General features: G+C 46.6%; 1 protein-coding gene across 3 annotated transcripts in view; it reads left to right on the top strand.

Annotated features, from left to right (window-relative positions):
• Positions 1 to 17,816, top strand: part of LOC149347110 (uncharacterized) — an 89,166-nt gene that overhangs the window by 10,173 nt on the left and 61,177 nt on the right. The gene's annotated exons all lie outside the window — the stretch shown is intronic.

The following is a 17,816-nucleotide window of genomic DNA, read 5'->3' as shown; positions in this document are numbered from 1 at the left end:
GATGCACTTGTTGACATTTCAAAGGTTTTAAGTTTTAAAGAGAACATGTATTGTAAACAAATTGTAGATTTAATAAAATATACTGAATTGTTTACAACAAACACACTCCTTTGCCCACACCTCAGCCTCTCTCTTATTCCCGAGAAGGCTGAGAGCCTCGACATCCTTGCCCAGCTAAGGATGGTTGCAGAGGTTTTCCAACTTTTTTAAAGCTCTTACTGCTGGCCATTTTTAAAATGTCTTTCTTTTGGCATCACTAGGTAGTATAGCTACTGTTTTAGGCTCTCAACACCATCGACCGCACTTTACTTTTTTATGAAAACTTGCAGAAAACTTTTCTACACCTTGTGTTTTGGCACATGGTGACCTTAGCTGACTATGTGCCATTAAAGCCAACACAACATGACGTGTTAGTGCAACTGCTGTGCAAAAGGGTTCAACGGGCTGTGCCATTATAATTAACCCAAAATTAAGCAAGTTTGTATGTACACTGGGGGATTATTTGACATATTAACAGCACTGGAGAAAATAAGTAATCACAATAAAAACACTAATATACACAGACTCCATAAGTGCCATGACTTTTGAAACAGATAAAAAAAAGTGTCTTATCTATATCCTCCAACAACTCCATCAGTTTGTCATACGCGGGTACAGTGTACACTTCTGCTGGGTTCCAAGCCATGTTGGGATTCCAGGAAACGAGCTCGCTGACTCCGTAGCTGCAGGAGCGATGCCAACAAACTGAAAATTTTCTGCCAGTATTATAAAGGAGCAATTAAGCAAGTGCTGGAATCAAAATGACAGGTCGAATGGAACCATGAACGAAATAAACTGCACCTCATAAAATAATGGAAGGATTGCTGTCGTAAACAGATCTTATGAATTCGTACATTCAAGACTGCAAATTCGACGCGCTCTCTTGACACAATTATTTACTACTCATGGGAGCAGAACCACCAGAATGTGAGCACTGCAGTGGCTCGCTTTCAGTCATTCGCATCCTTTTAACCTGCCCATTTTATGAAACAGTCATACTCATTTTGCAGACCTTTAGAAATATCACGTACCATTCCATCCATCTTTTATTAGGTGACGAACCTATTGTATCACTTGACAGTCTTATGGAGTATTTAAATAGCACTGGAATTTTAAAGTTTTTAAATTTTCCTGCTCATGTCAGATCGTCCAAAGGGTATCCTGTCACAGACAAGGAGGCGCCGTAGCCATGCACGGTGGGAGGCAACTCCTCGCCCTCTTGCTCTTGGCAGTGCCTCGCAATCAGCCTCATTTTCAATGCATTTTTTCCGCCGTCATTACATTACCTTTTTAGTAGTGATATTTAGATATCGTGATTTTGTTCCAGCCATTATTTACTCTTGACGTTTTAGTCTTTTATTCCTTTATCAATGGGCCAAAATTCAGATGTTCCGAACACTTTTCCGCATCGCGCCGGGCGATACGAACTTGGGTACCCCGACCGTTGTGCAACTGGCAGCGCAGCGTGTGCCAGTACCGGTTTGGGGTTCCACGGCGGCAGGGAGGCTGATGAGGCAAGCGACGGGCAACTCCCACAGCCTCTTGCATGTCTGCAACTGTCTGCGTGAATAGAGATGCATTTAATTTGATAGAAACAGATATCACAACATTCACATTTTTATACCCGTACCATGCACTGTTGTGCTATAGGATTCTACTCTACCGGCTGTTTGCACTGTTACGCAGCAGGATTCTACTCTACCTGCTGTTAGTAGGTCCCTGTCTGGTGCCAGTCCGAAATGACGAACTCCCACAGCCTCTTGCACGTCTGCAACTGTCTGCGTGAATAGAGATGCATTTAATTTCGGTAGAAACAGACATCACAACATTCACATTTCAATACCCGTACCATGCACTGTTACGCAGCAGGATTCTACTCTACCTGCTGTTAGTAGGTCCCTGTCTGGTGCCAGTCCGAAATGACGAACTCCCACAGCCTCTTGCACGTCTACAACTGTCTGCGTGAATAGAGATGCATTTAATTTCGGTAGAAACAGACATCACAACATTCACATTTCAATACCCGTACCATGCACTGTTGTGCAAACGGGATGCTACTCTACCTGCTCTAAGGAGCTCCCTGTCCGGGGTCAGTCCGAAATGACGAGGAACGTGGAAACAGACATCACAACATTCACATTTTAATACCTGTACCATTCACTGTTGTGCAAACGGGATGCTACTCTACCTGCTGTAAGGAGCTCCCTGTCCGGGGTCAGTCCAAAATGACGAACTCCCACAGCCTCTTGTACATTTGCATCAATAGAGATGCATTTAATTTAGGTATAGAAACAGACATCACAACATTCACATTTTAATACCTGTACCATGCGCTGTTGTGCAAACGGGATGCTACTCTACCTGCTGTAAGGAGCTCCCTGTCAGGGGTCAGTCCAAAATGACGAACTCCCACAGCCTCTTGTACATTTGCATCAATAGAGATGCATTTAATTTAGGTATAGAAACAGACATCACAACATTCACATTATAATACCCGTACCATGCACTGTTGTGCAAACGGGATGCTACTCTACCTGCTGTAAGGAGCTCCCTGTCCGGGGTCAGTCCAAAATGACGAACTCCCACAGCCTCTTGTACATTTGCATCAATAGAGATGCATTTAATTTAGGTATAGAAACAGACATCACAACATTCACATTTTAATACCTGTACCATGCACTGTTGTGCAAACGGGATGCTACTCTACCTGCTGTAAGGAGCTCCCTGTCCGGGGTCAGTCCGAAATGACGAGGAACGTGGAAACAGACATCACAACATTCACATTTCAATACCTGTACCATGCACTGTAGTGCAAACGGGATGCTACTCTACCTGCTGTAAGGAGCGCCCTGTCCGGGGTCAGTCCAAAATGACGAACTTCCTACAGCCTCTTGTACATTTGCATCAATAGAGATGCATTTAATTTAGGTAGAAACAAACATCACAACATTCATATTTTATTACCCGTACCATGCACTGTTGTGCAAACGGGATTCTACTCTACCTGCTGTAAGGAGCTCCCTGTCCGGGGTCAGTCCGAAATGACGAGGAACGTGGAAACAGACATCACAACATTCACATTTCAATACCTGTACCATGCACTGTAGTGCAAACGGGATGCTACTCTACCTGCTGTAAGGAGCGCCCTGTCCGGGGTCAGTCCAAAATGACGAACTCCCCACAGCCTCTTGTACATTTGCATCAATAGAGATGCATTTAATTTAGGTAGAAACAAACATCACAACATTCATATTTTATTACCCGTACCATGCACTGTTGTGCAAACGGGATTCTACTCTACCTGCTGTAAGGAGCTCCCTGTCCGGGGTCAGTCCGAAATGACGAGGAACGTGGAAACAGACATCACAACATTCACATTTCAATACCCGTGCCATGCACTGTTGTGCAACACTCTACGGGCTGTAAGGAGTTCCCTGTCCGCGGTCAGTCCGAAATGACGAATTCCCACAGCCTCTTTGTATGTCTGCAACTGTCTGCGTGAATAAAGATGCATTTAATTTAGGTAGAAACACACATTACAACATTCATATTTTATTACCCGTACCATGCACTGTTGTGCAAACGGGATTCCACTCTACCTGCTGTAAGGAGCTCCCTGTCCGGGGTCAGTCCGAAATGACGAGGAACGTGGAAACAGACATCACAACATTCACATTTCAATACCCGTGCCATGCACTGTTGTGCAACACTCTACGGGCTGTAAGGAGTTCCCTGTCCGCGGTCAGTCCGAAATGACGAATTCCCACAGCCTCTTTGTATGTCTGCAACTGTCTGCGTGAATAAAGATGCATTTAATTTAGGTAGAAACACACATCACAACATTCATATTTGATTACCCGTACCATGCACTGTTGTGCAAACGGGATTCTACTCTACCTGCTGTAAGGAGCTCCCTGTCCGGGGTCAGTCCGAAATGACGAACGTGGAAACAGACATCACAACATTCACATTTCAATACCCGTGCCATGCACTGTTGTGCAACACTCTACGGGCTGTAAGGAGTTCCCTGTCCGCGGTCAGTCCGAAATGACGAATTCCCACAGCCTCTTTGTATGTCTGCAACTGTCTGCGTGAATAAAGATGCATTTAATTTAGGTAGAAACACACATCTTAACATTCACATTTTAATACCTGTACCAAACACAAGGTTAATGGTGCTGCATGGACCCACACAACACTGGTGTCATTAATGACACACAGTGGCTCCCAATTTATTTTCTTTAATTTGCACATTCGTGCAGCTCCAGCACACTCAGGCTGAAGGTGGATGATAAAAGCTGGCCATAATATTAAGCCAAGCAAAAGTTTTGTTTTTAATGTACACAGAGTAATTACTTTGGAACGCGAGATGTTAGTATTTTGCGTGTCCAATGTCATGCTACACACAGCTTGATGCTAGCAATTTCAAGATTCTAGCCACATTACATAAGCAATGGGTCATATTGTTGGTGCTATGGCTTGGAAACTTGCACCAGTAAATCAGTGTCAAGTGACACAGCCCACACCATAGTATTTAGTTACACTGAAGAAATCTTGTTTAAACAGTATTTTTATTTGACAAATGATCCAGGAATGATAGATATCTCTATCCATAAGCCTGACCATTTCAGTTGAGAAAATTTTACCAGTACATCGAACGAAATTTCCACAAGCATGAAGTACTGCTTCTGCATTGGAATACATCACCTCGGCAGACATGTAGTGTTGTGCTAGCTGCACAGTGCCGTAGTATTTTTGCTTGCAATACTAGGGCTTATGGTCAGGATGGCAGCAGTAATCGGGTAGATTTAGCAAAAAAACTAATTCTAGGGGAGGGCTTGAAGAGGGCTTGAAATGTTCTTCCAAGATGTTTTTTAGCCAACTTTTAGCGTCACGTTAGCACAGCTACAGGAAGGTTTCAGGCTTTCCACAGCTAGATAACACCTACGACTAGACTTCTGCAAAACTTGGGCATGGTCTTGCTGAGAGTTTTATTGGACTTCACCTGGTTCTTTTTGTGTTACGTGGGCAGGGTGTCCTCGTGGTCGGCGGTCCCAGCGAGAAGGAAGACATTACTGAGCTGATAGTCGGGTCATAGTGGTCATACTTGACTCGTTGATAATGCGTCAGCCAGTCTTCAACGTTGTTCTCATTAACTTGTGGGGTTCCCGCTGATGTGACCAAGAACTGGGCTGAACATAAGAGTGTGTCTTAACCTTCTGGCAGTGAGTCTTGCATGCATTTTGTGCCAGCTGACGGTACAGCTCTCCACTCTCCATACTGCCGCCTACGCTCACTACTGCTTGAAAAGATGAATGCCCCAAACCAGAGTCATATTTGGTATGAAACTCGGAATAGAAATGTCACCTTAACCCGCTCTCTATTCTTCTCCGCTGCTCCTGTTTGTTGAAGGCTGCCATGAGCTCATGCCGTATGGCGTTGAAGTACCTGCGTAGATACCATTGATCTGGTCCATGATTACTGTTATGATGCTCCTGGTTGGGGAATAATTGTAACTTGTGGACCCAGAGCACCCCGCACCTCCACCAAATATTGTTGTCGTTGGAAGGGGTTTATTTACAGGAAAAGACTGGATGGATTAAATGGAGCATGCGAACGCAGAATAGAGACATTACACTTACCCGTTCTCTATCATTTTCCGTAGCTGCTGTCTGTCGAAGGCTGTCATGAGCTCATGGCTCATGGCATTGAAGTGCAGGAGTAGGATGCCATTGATCTCGTTCTCCATGATTATTGTTATGAGGCTCCTGGTTGGGCATGTCGGTGAATTCCGGCGGCAGAGGTGGCAAAGCATCTAAGCGCCTGCTGTGGCGAAGGGCCAGGGGATCCAGGACGGCGGAGCCCGCACCTCCACCAAATGTAAATGTGGTTGGGAGGGGTTTATTCACAGGTAAAGACTCGACGGACTAGAGCAAATGGAGCATGCAAACTCAAAATAGAAACGTCCATCATTCTCTGCACCTTCTGTCGAAGGCTGCCATGAGCCCGTGCTTCTTGGCGTTGAAGTGCCTGAGTAAGAGTACCATTGATCTTGTTCTCTATAATTACTCATGCTCCTGGTTGGGCATGACAGTGACTTCGGTAGGAGACGTGGATAAGCAGCTAAGCGCTGGCTGCGGCGAAGGACAAGGGGATCCAGGACGGCGCACCCCGTACCTCCACCAAATGTTGTGGTTGGAAGGGGTTCATTTACAGCTAAAGAAGGGCTGGATGGACCCGTTCTTGATCTATTATTGTCTGCTGCTGCTCGTTAGTCGTGCACAGCGGTGGTTGTGTTCGCAGTAATGAAGTCACAGATAAAGGAGGGAGTGAAAGAAGTATTGTTATGATGCTCCTGGTTGGGCATGACAGCGGGAGAGGTGGCGGGAGAGGTGGCAAAGCAGCTAAACGGCGGCTGCTGCGAAGGACAAGGGGATCCAGGACGGCGCACCCTGCACCTCCACCAAATATTGTTGTGGTTGGAAGCGGTTTATTTACTGGCAAAAACTTGATGGACTAATGGAGCGTGCAAATTCAATATAGAAACATATTCGTTGAAGGCTGCCATGAGCTTGTGTCTCATAGCGTTGAAGTGCCAAGGCTAACTGGGTTGGCCAAGGTTGGCTGGGGAGGAGCGGCAGGAGGGCCCCAAAATGATGCCTGTGCATCGAGAGGCACCCCAGCCGAGGCAAGTAAGGAATTTGACTTGGCTCGCCGCAGCGCAACCGTCTCGTGCCCCGTGCTGCGTTGAAGGGAAAAACGCTAACGCCTCTGAGATAACTCAGAGGCTGGAAAATGGGCGAGGCACAAGCGACCGTTTACTCGAGCGAGAGTGGAAACATTTCACCTCCTGAGTCAGCCTGTCACGGCTGCTTTGAGCCAGCACCCGTCAGTAGTAGCCAGCAAAGGTACGAGCAGGATTGTTGCTCTCGCAGCCACTCACTGTTGTGAAGACAGCGTCTGGCACTGGAGGACCGAGATGGTAGGACAGGACCGGCTGGACTGGTCCACGTTGGGAACTGGTGCCTTGAACGCGGAAGCAGTCGGAGTCGAGGATAGTACGTCCGAACGGTGCGACCAATGCAGTTGTTCTAGGAGTCACGAGGCTCTCGTGGAGCTCAGTGCACGCAGCACGGTTCTGGTACCATTGATCTCGTTCTACATGATTATTGTTATGAGGCTCCTGGTTGGGCATGACTGTGACTTCTGGCGGGAGAGGTGGCAAAGATAAGCGCCGGCTGCGGCAAAGGGCCAGGGGATCCAGGACGGCGCACCCCGCACCTCCACGAAATGTGGTTGGAAGAGGTTTATTTATACAGGTAAAGTCTGGACGGACTAGAGGAAATGGAGCATGCAAACTCAAAATAGACCACTTACCTGTTCTCTATATTTATTTATTCTCCGCTGCTCCTTGTCGTTGAAAGCTGCCATGAGCTTGTGCCTCATGGCGTTGAAGTGCCAGGGCTGAGCGTTGGCTGGGGAGGAGTGGCAGGAGGGCACTAAAATGATGCCTGTGCATCGAGGCACCCCAGCCGAGTGAAGTAAGCGATTTGACTCGGTTCGCCATAGCGCAACCGTCTCGTGCGCCGCGCTGCGTTGAAAGGAAAAACACTAATGGCTACATGGCCTGGCTGATAACCAGCCTTAGTACCGGTAAATAACTAACTCTCTCACTCACTTTGCCACGCCTCTGAGATATTTCAGAGGCTGAGCGAGTCTACCGGGGCGAAAAGGCCGCGCCAAAGGCCACCAAGTCGGGTCGGAGAAAACGGGTAGTTTCACAGGACCTTGAGCGAGAGTGAAACATTTTGCCTCCTGAATCAGCCTGTCGCGGCTGCTTTGAGCCGGCACCCGGCAGTAGTGGCCAGGAAAGATACGAGCAGGATTGTTGCTCACGCAGCCACTCACTGTTGTTGTCAAGGCAGCCTCTGGCACTGGAGGTCCGAGATGGTAGGACAGGACCGGGTGGACTGTTGCGCTTTGGGAATTGGTGCAAGGACGAGTCCCTTGAGCATGGCAGCGGTCGGAGTCGAAGATAGGACGTCCGAACGCTGCGGCGGATGCAGCTGTTCTGGGAGGCACGAGGCTCTCGTGGAGCTTGTTGCACGCACATGGTTCCCGAGTAGAAACCATTGATCTCGTTCTCTATGGTTATTGTTATGAGGCTTCCGGTTGGGTATGACGGTGACTTTTGGCGGGAGAGGTGGCAAAGCAGCTAAGCGCCGGGGCTGCGGCGAAGGACCAGAGGATCCAGGACGGCGCACCTCGCACCTCCAAAAAATGTTGTGGTTGAAAGGGGTTTATTTACAGGTAAAGACTGGACGGACTCACAAATGGAGCATGGAAACTTAAAATAGAAACATAACCTTACACTTACCCGTTATTTTCATCAACGACCTGCCATCTGGAATTTCGTCATCTATCAGTCTTTGCAGACGATTGCGTCTTTTATCGCCACATATCTGATAACACTGACCAGGAATTATTACAGGAGACTTAAAAATAAAATACATAAATGCTGCGAAATTTAACTGCATGCACATATCATGCAAACTTTCCATTACTAATTTCCAGTACTCCCTGAACTGTGGAGCTGTCAGTAACGGATTCATACAGGCACCTTGGCGTCGAAATAACGAACAAATTAACATGGACTGACCACATTATCAAACTTAGCGCAAGCACTTCCAGAGCACTTGGCTTTATCTGAAGATCACTATCAATGTCCCCTCCATCCATTAGACGACAAGCATATGGAACATTCATTCGAGATAAAATGGAATATGCCTCAGCGATATGGAACCCTTAGCAGGGCTACTTAATTCATTTGCTCAAAGCTATCCAGAACCGGGCAGCTTGCCTCAAAATGTCGCAGTATTCATCTCGACACAGCGTAACCAACCTAAAATCGTCTGTCGGCCTTAGCACTCCGCAGAAAAGTGTCAATTCTTTGTCTTTTACACAAACGATATTTTAACTTTACTGCACTACGCCAAACTGTTATATGCTCCCTTATCCTCATGTCGCCGATTATTCAACTCCCTCAGCATTCAGCGGTTGCACGGTTCATCTAACGCTTTTAACAAATCTTTCCTTCCCATTGCCACAGAAGAATGGAACAATCTTCCTGAAACCGTTATCATCGAATCTAATCCCACCAGATTTAGGCAGCTACTGTTAGACCACTTGAACCAACTATGGCTAATTCCTTCGCTTTGCTCTGCCTGCAGTTTGAACTGCTTGTGTCCCCTACAAGTGTTTTCTCGCTCATTTAATGTTTTGTACTACTGCTGTGTTATATATATTTTCTGTATTGTTTGGATTACCTGCCGTTAATTTCACGTCAATCTTGTTGTTTGTTATGCTTTAAATGATCACATGATCACCTCTTCACACCACTCTCTTTTCCCCCTTATGTTCGTGTCCCAGACGGGATCTTTTAAGGGTACAATAATTAATGATGGTGATGAGGGAGTGCGGCGCTACTAAGGTTCTTGTAAAGCATGGCTATGGTGTTTCACAGTTTTATTTCCTCATCCATGCTGGTGGGTGCCACTTCCACTTCTTCTTGGCTACTGTGCCCATTCTCCATTTGGCGGGTGATCTGAAATGAAAGTAATGAGCTGAATATAATGTCTGAAGCATTTTTACCACCATACACTCCTTGTGTGTACGCAACTGCAAACAGATATATCGTATTTCTAAACTGCCTGTTTTATCTGTGGCAGCACAGTCCTCCAAGGTGTGCACATCTTACCTTCTCCGCAGTGCAAAACTGGCTATCCAGAATTTCTTGATGATTATTCATTGGTAGCGCATGGAGAACTTGTTAATGTTCCAATAAAATAGGGCCTTATCTCTCTTTTGCGTTCCCTTTGTTTCTAAATGTTTCCGCAACAGTAAGCAAAGCATAAAGATACATTGTTTTCTTGTGTATATTCGCTGTTGCCGATTTTTTGCATGCAACCAACTCCGCTCTGCAGTGTCCTGGGTGAAGTGACTAAATAAAATAATTTATGCCGGACACTAGGCATGCAGTGCGTGTTGGCTCCTTGATATTCATCGCGACACGAAACACTCGCACGACTCACCTGCAGTGGCACTGCGTTTGGGATCTCCTTGCACTCGTCCGCAGTGACGGAAGGTTGCAGGTATGCCATGCGTTCCAAGTGGACCCAACGGTCGCAGTAGTGCTCTGTTCTTTCTTTTTGCAGTTCTCTGGCATACTGCTTCCGCAGGTCTGTCATCTTTTCCTCCAGTTCAGGCACTGCAGGTAGGCAGTTGAAGCTTTTACGTGGATGTGATGGCGGCAGCTATCAGTATTCGAATTCTCACTGCTTAGCACTCTTTTTCTCTATTGTGGTGGCTTACATATTGCGACCTAATGCGTCACGTCGGCTGTAAATTTGCCCCAATATAGAAACACTAAAAACAGCATAGAATGCGAAGGACGCAGTGACTCCATGCGCTCAAAGTCGACCCAGCGGTAGATGTGGTGCCCTGGACGTCTCTCTTTTTCTTTTTGAAGTTCTCTGGCATATTGCTTCCACAGATCTTTCAGATCTTTGCCACCAGTTCAGGCACTGCAGGTAGGCAGTTGAAGCTTTTACGTGGATGTGATGGCGGCAGCTATCAGTATTCGAATTCTCACTGCTTAGCACTCTTTTTCTCTATTGTGGTGGCTTACATATTGCGACCTAATACGTCACGTCGGCTGTAAATTTGCCCCAATATAGAAACACTAAAAACAGCATAGAATGCGAAGGACGCAGTGACTCCATGCGCTCAAAGTCGACCCAGCGGTAGATGTGGTGCCCTGGACGTCTCTCTTTTTCTTTTTGAAGTTCTCTGGCATTTTGCTTCCGCAGATCTTTCAGATCTTTGCCACCAGTTCAGGCACTGCAGGTAGGAAGTTGAAGCTTTTACGTGGATGTGATGGCGGCAGCTATCAGTATTCGAATTCTCACTGCTTAGCACTCTTTTTCTCTATTGTGGTGGCTTACATATTGCGACCTAATACGTCACGTTGGCTGTAAATTTGCCCCAATATAGAAACACTAAAAACAGCATAGAATGCGAAGGACGCAGTGACTCCATGCGCTCAAAGTCGACCCAGCGGTAGATGTGGTGCCCTGGACGTCTCTCTTTTTCTTTTTGAAGTTCTCTGGCATATTGCTTCCGCAGATACTGAAACTACTGTCAAGAAAACGCTGGGGGTCTGATAGGGCATGCCTGTTACACATATACCGTTCTTTGGTTCGCTCTAAGTTAGACTATGGGTCCATCGTATATGGCTCAGCACGACCATCCTACATAAAACGACTGGATCCTATCCACAATCTTGGTTTAAGGTTGTCTTCAGGTGCTTACAGAACTTCACCAATAGCAAGTCTGTATGTGGAAACGAATGAACCTTCCTTAGAAGATCGAAGAACTGCACTAACTTGTACATACATCCTCAAAATCCTTTCACAGCCCAAACATCTCTGTTACCCAATTGTCACGAAATGCCCATCCCGAATGCTCTTCAACAACAAGCCCCATGCAATTAAGCCGTTGCTCTTGCGCTTCGAAGAAAAATGTCAAACTCTGAACATACTAAATGAAATCAAAAATATTGCCCCAAGACACGAAGCGCTACCACCGTGGTACACTCTCCCCACAGTGTGTGACGTCACACTAACACGCTTCAGTAAAATCTGTACGCCACACGACCATATAATACAAGAATATCTAGCACTACAAGAAAAATACAGAAATTACACTGCATTTTATACTGACGGGTCAAAAACTCATGCTCATGTAGGAAGCGCAGTAATACAAGGAAAAAATGAAAATGCAGTATGACTGCCCTCATGTGCTACAGTTTTCACCGCGGAGTGTTATGCTATTAGTGTTGCGGTACAGAAAATAACAAATGAAAACATCAAAAAGAGCATCATTTATACAGATTCACTGAGCGTCCTTACAGCATTAAACTCCAAAAATGCCACAGAGCCACTGATTGGAAGCATCATACACAATATAGTAAAGGTCACAACACGAAAACATGTTATAAAATTCTGCTGGGTTCCCAGTCACGTTGGCATTAGGGATAATGAGAGAGCCGACACGTGTGCTGCACAAGCCAGAGCCATGGAGGTGAAACATGTGGGTTTGCCTCCTAGGGATTACATGAAGTTAGTGCATAGCAAACTAAGAGCCAAATGGCAAGCTTCTTGGGAAAATGAAAGAAACAACAAGCTGCATACTGTAAAGCCGATTTTGAAAGAATGGAAATCATGCCGTCATAAAGAACGTTTTATCGAAGTAATTTTATGTCGTTTACGCATAGGCCACACACACATCACCCATAACTTCTTATTAACAAAAAAAGACAAACCAGTGTGTGAAATGTGTGGTGAGGACCTCACAGTGAATCACATTTTAATCTCTTGTTCTCATCTCGAAGAACTTCGAAAAAAATTTTTTACGGTATTTTACAATGAACACATTCCATTTCATCCCGCATTGCTTTTAGGCGAGCAAACACTCGTCGAGTTTTCACTTGTTTGTAAGTCTCTAAAGAAAACCAGTGTTTTAAATTTAATATAATGTAACTTGTATACACTTAACATAACATCATCTAACCTTGTGTTTGGCGCATGATAGCCATAGTTGCTTATGTGCCATAAAACCCCATATAACTAACTAACGAAGCTTTTACGTGGATGTGATGGTGGCAGCTATCATTATTCGAATTCTCACTGCTTAGCACTCTTTTCTCTATTGTGGTGGCTTACATATTGCGACCTAATACGTCATGTCGGCTGTAAATTTGCCCCAATATAGAAACACTAAAAACAGCATAGAATGCGAAGGACGCAGTGACTCCATGCGCTCAAAGTCGACCCAGCGGTAGGTGTGGTGCCCTGGACGTCTCTCTTTTTCTTTTTGAAGTTCTCTGGCATATTGCTTCCGCAGATCTGTTGGATCTTTGCCACCAGTTCAGGCACTGCAGGTAGGCAGTTGAAGCTTTTACGTGGATGTGATGGCGGCAGCTATCATTATTCGAATTCTCACTGCTTAGCACTCTTTTCTCTATTGTGGTGGCTTACATATGGCGACCTAATACGTCACGTCGGCTGTAAATTTGCCCCTATATAGAAACACTAAAAACAGCATAGAATGCGAAGGAGGAAAACAGCTTGCGTAGGGCTGCTGAGTTTACGGGAGCGTTACATCGTTATACACCGGAATACGATACTCTCGCACCGGGCCCGGTTGAAACATGCTCTCAAACCCAGACATCAGGGTTCATCTTTTGCCGGGTTGGCAAAGAGCTACCAAGTGCCGCGCACAAAATGTAGCCTTTGTAACCTCTCAGAGTGCTTAAACATACCAGTGTCATCCTCCTGCAAGTACAAAAAGTCGTCTGGGCACTACTGCATTCTCTACAGATGCAGTAACAGCAGAGGAAAGGAAGCAGCTATGTTGTGGAGCGCTGTGTGCGATATGCGCGACGTGTGTCGAGAGCCCTGTCGCTTCGCAGTCTTCAGCCTGTATCGCTTCCAATCGGGCTTTAAAAATGGCAAACTGTGTCAAATATGGATGATTGGGGTATGTAAAACGAAATACGAGGCAAGTACGAAAACACAAGTGCTGGGTTTTAAATGGTATACCTAACTGTGTGGCCATTGCAGTGTGTTTAGCATTCAGTGACCGTGTTATGGGAACATAGAGGTGTGCTCGAAGTATTCGGGACGGGGTAAATAAATGTCTCCTTTGTGAATTTGGAAGCCTTGGAAGCCTGTTTCCACAATGCCAGCCGCTCTGCTGCTCTCCTCACTTGGGGCCTTAGGCTGGCGCGAAACTCGAACCCACGGTGGTTGATGGCCCGTGTTCCTACACAGTAACCACAACATCGACCAAGTGAAACCTTAGCTGTTCCATTGCAGATGCTCGGCCACTCAAAAAGGACAAGTGCAGCCCGATATGCTCCAGCGTTGCTTTTCTGTCTTTACACGTTATCGGCATCGATCTATGTGGTCGTGCTAAAATGGCGCGGTGGCCAGCGGTATGACTGGCAGATGCCAGTGAATTTGGTAGAGTGGGGCGATCCGCCATGAGCTCATTTTGGTGATTAGAACCGGCTCGCATTTGTAGCTTGAGTGCTCAAGTGGTATATAAGCAGTTACACTTCCTCAGGGTTTCTGATATCGCGGCTACTCGTGTTCGTAATTCATGACTCGCAACAAGTGCCAGCCTCGGAGGGCTTGAGATAGTGGCTTCACAAAACCATATCGGACCTGCTATCTGCACGCATATTCCAACAAAGGGCAGGCATGCAGATCAACAGTTCATAGCCCTGCATTATTGACACCTGCCTCATCGTCTGGTTTTATTTTATCGGGTTTAACGTCTCTCAAAGCGACTCGGGCTGTGAGGGACGCCTCATTGTTACACAGACTTAAAACACATTGCTTTGAGAATATCGCATGTAACGTTCTTACTCACCGGAGGCATTTGCCTAGGTGGTGGGTAAAGGAGCCTTCAAAACTCATCGACAGGGGAATCAACAACTTTGCTGAATGTTCCAGGATAAGAAACTCTATCACTGCAAATTGTCTTGAATTACGGCTTCCGGCAACGTTTCCATACTGCCGTTTAGCCGCTGCTCCCGTGTGTGCTGTGTGTCGTGTCTTTTCGCGTGGCAGCCCAGGCGTCTGCGTTCAACACAGCGCTTCCAAAATGGAGGCAGTCAAATTTCTTTCGTCTTCCGGTCTATATACGAGCCACAGGGGAATTTGCAATTGAGTCCTGCAATGGGACAAATCTGTGTAGCGGTGTGGGGACAAGGAGGAAAATAGTGTAAGGTACGCAGAATGGTATGCATATTTGTAATTACCTGTATATACCTTATTTTGCCTGATAAAAACGGGCAAAGACGGTCTGATTCACCCTCGTACAATTAGTGGTAAGCGCCGGTCCTACGCGAAGCGTTTTCAAGCAGGCGCGGTAGCATCATCGGAGCTTATTGCAGTGTTACTACAATTTCTGAGCAAGAGTAGATAATATTTAAGATAAGGAGAGCCCACCATGCATTTCATGCTAAGCAAACGAGCAGAACTGTTCGTGCATTTAAACCTCAGCGCGGGGCAGTTGTCGCAATCGCGTTGGGTTTCGCCAGTGGCTTGGTTCTTCTGCACAAGGGTTCTATTAGCCGACAGGAATATATGTTCGACTTACACACGCTCACAAGCAGCAGGGAAGCCGTTGCATTCGGCACTTTGCTCCTTTCGTGCCGCAAGCTTATTACTTCAGTGCCACCATGGGATAATTTGTGTTTAATTATTGAGCAGACATATAGAGGGCAAGAGCTTAATTGGCAGCCTGCGACAGAACGTCACGGCCTCCACAGTGCACATCGACGAAGGCATGCACAGCATGTGCCGCTTTTCACATACGGGAGCACTTGTCTGCGGAAAAGAGACCACATTCATAACATAGGAATAACTTGCTTCTAAGTAATAAAGCAGGGGTGCATTGATTTCAGTTTTCTCAAGAATCAGAAAACGGGTAAGCTCGCGTACTAAGCACGAAAAGAAAACATGGCTTCGAAAAGAAAACATGCAGAGTGCATTTTATTATTGTGCACTAGTGTGCACACTGTTGCACATTGGACTACTTTGTCAACTGCTACCTTTTTTACTTCCCACTACGCTACACGGGCTTGGAAGTAAAAATTCCCCTACATCCTTGCGACACATGTGCTTATGTGGCTCCGCTTTGTGAATATGTCTAGACCACCTGAGTGTCAATAATTTATTATTACGAAAGCAATACTACGCCAGTTCTAACCGCTCGTCGTGTGGTCCGTGGACCCCCCTTCTCCTCGAGGAGCCGCCGCCGTGCTTCCCGTCAGCTTGCTCTCTCCACCGCAGCCAGGAGGAGCCGGTCGTGCTCGTCGAGGAGTCTCGCCATGGAAGTCACCAACGAAGAGTGTAGTTGCTCTACTGCTTCTGAACAGTTTAACTCGACAGCCAAGCTAGGAAAAATGAAAGAAAGGGGTGGGTTACAACGTGCGCAAGAAACGGAAGAACGAAAGGAACGACTGCGGAAACGACGAGAGGCCGAAGCAGTGAAACGAGCTGTATCGGGTTCAGAAGCTGGGTGAAGCCAAGCGGAAAACAGTGTGCCCTGGAAACAGGAACAACGAGCAGAACGTTTGCGAAAACGACGAGAATCAGAAGCAGCTAAGTAAAACACTTGAAGTTCAGAATGTGAGTCCAGCCGTGCTATACGGAATGAAGCTAAGAGACGAAGACTTCGTGCGATGCTTGTTTTTTAAAACTTATTGTGCATTTCTTCAGCCCTTAAGCAAAAATTTAGCACACGATCCCTCGTGCAAATAAATGCTCTCGGGTCGCTGCCGGTCGCTGCCCTACTGTAATTGGCTGATTCCTTGTTGTGTAAAGCATCGACGTCACGTCAGTGCTCCTGCTGCTGGCAGAACAAGCAGTGTTTATAGATTGTTCCGAAGAACATGCGTGGTACGTCGATGGATTTGGCGGCAGTCCCAGCCAGCGCAGTAGCAGTGATCAACTCCCATACACCCGGTATTTTTTTTTTCAAAAATTTCAGTGTGCACCGTTTCTGCCCTGCAATGTGATCGAAATGCAGCAGAAGCAGCAGGGATTGAACCCAAGAGCCCGGCGCACTGAACGCGCATCGAGTCAGCAACCTCGCAAGTAAACCTGCTGGGTTCAACTGAGTTTTGTTTTGTCACAGGGCCGCTGTAGCAAAACTTGCTTAATTCGCTGTCAAATAATAAGCCAGTGACGAACATACTGCTTAGCTCTGCAAAACCACGTGGTCCAGAACAATGACACCAAAGTCGCCTAGTGAAACAATGGAGGAAGCACCTCGCAGAAATGCAGCGCGCGCTACCATGAAAAGCAGCCAACACCACCGAAACAGGCCCATGTCGAAGTGATTGCCGAACGCATCACAGGCGTTCTCCACTCGACAGCACTTCTGCGCGCGCTTAAAGCAAGTAATGTTGTGCGGAACCACTTAATTTCTGGGAATATGCATAGAAACAAGGGAAAACGAAACCATCCCTCCGGATGTAGTGGACGCTCGATTTTGCGGGGCCCAACTGATCGACGGCGCACGACTGCTCTGGGCGTGTCCCTCAGCGACAAAAGACACTCACCGAGTGATCGCAGGGTTGGCCCGAGGTGCCCGACGCTCCTTCGGGCGAGAAAGCTCCTGGCTCACTGCCCGCACACGAGGCGTGCGCAGCGGCAGCTGGCCTTGGCGTTGCACGCCGCGACTGCGTGCACCGCTCGTAGCGATGACTTCGCGCCTCACGTTCCATAGTGGTAGCCTGCAAAAACTTTGTTCTTCAATTTTACGACGTGAACACCAGCGACGTAAACTCTATAGAACCTCGTACTCAACAGCAACATGCAAAACCGCGCCACACGGCCCGACACGGACAATGGCTAGTCCTGATTCAACGACTGCCTGGAAGCCTCCGGTATGGGACAGTGGTCATAGTAGATATAGCAGGACTACAAAACCTGAATGCAGAAACATCCTCATGCAGCATGAACACAGATAAAACATGCAAAAAACATTTACATATCACAGATGCTATAGCATGGACAATGCAAAAAACATTAACATACAAGAGATGATGTAGCATGAACAATGCAATGTGACTTCTTCAGTTCAATGCTTGACTGCACTAGTGCACCGAGTATGGCAGCGCACGTCAGCGTGCATACACA

Source organism: Amblyomma mixtum, chromosome 4 (genome assembly GCF_055824585.1).
Source record: "Amblyomma mixtum isolate Tamu chromosome 4, ASM5582458v1, whole genome shotgun sequence".
Taxonomy (NCBI): domain Eukaryota; kingdom Metazoa; phylum Arthropoda; class Arachnida; order Ixodida; family Ixodidae; genus Amblyomma; species Amblyomma mixtum.
The sequence above is the reverse complement of the archived record's forward strand: the minus strand, read 5'-3'. Positions and strand labels throughout refer to the sequence as shown.